We start from the raw sequence: 1042 nt of genomic DNA, 5'->3' as shown, positions 1-1042 counted from the left end.
TACATACATGTACACATACATCCTGCATTCACGGGGTACACACACACATGTACACATACATCCTGCATTCACGGGGTACACACACACACATGCAGGCAAAGCACCCATGTGCATAGAGGAAGAAGCAAAACAAACTGGAAAAATGATAAAGATGGTTTGGAGGTGGAAGAGGGAGGCCGCTCGGTGTTTGAGGCAAAGTCACTCTGGCAGAGACAAAACTGCATGCTAGCTTCTGCTCTTCAAGGTCTCAGAGGACTCACTGGGCAAGCAGGGCCTACAGGAGAGTGGTCAAGTGATGCATGCTCAGACACCTTGCTGGGACACAAACCTCTCTTTTTGTTTTTCTCTTCACTGACTTCAAGGGCCCCTACCTTAGATTCCCTAGAGCTGAGTTATAGGTGACTGTTGAATGGGGGAAAGGAAAGACATACAAAGGAATGGACGTGACTGCTCCTACACATGGTGAGGAGAAAGTTTATTGTAGATGAAAGGGAGAGCATAGCCAGGGACATCTGGGAGAGTCCAGCATGGACATGACCAGGCTGAGCTGGGCCTGGTGGAGAGAGGTGGAAAGGAAGGGGGAGGGGAACCAGGTGCAGCAGCCAGGAGGCCAAAGGTAACCAAAATGTCTGGATTAATATAGGGAAGAGCCTGGGGGTGGGGGTGGGGGTGGGGGTGGGGGTGGGGGCAAAGGACAGCCAGACTGGAGATTTCAGAACATGCCAGCCACCCCACTCCCAACAGGTAGGGGCTGAGGACTGCTGGGAGAGTTGGAGGCCAGGGCTGCTTTCATATGTTAAATAGGCACCTCAGCCATTTGTCCCAGGTCTGGAACTCAACAGCTGTGAGCTTCAGGACATAGATGCTGGGAAATGAACTCAGCACATGGTCTTAACTGCTGAGCCATCTGTCCAGCACTTTGTTTTGGTTTTATCCCGGGAAAGATGGATAGATGTACCCTGTTTAAAACCTGTTTGAGGTCCTCAGTAGTGTGTTAGAACATGCAGAGACCCTGAAACCAAAATGTTGGGACTTCCTGACA

This window comes from Psammomys obesus, unplaced genomic scaffold (assembly GCF_907164565.1).
Source record: "Psammomys obesus unplaced genomic scaffold, mPsaObe1.curated_primary_1811, whole genome shotgun sequence".
Lineage (NCBI taxonomy): Eukaryota > Metazoa > Chordata > Mammalia > Rodentia > Muridae > Psammomys > Psammomys obesus.
Note: the sequence above shows the minus strand (reverse complement) of the source record.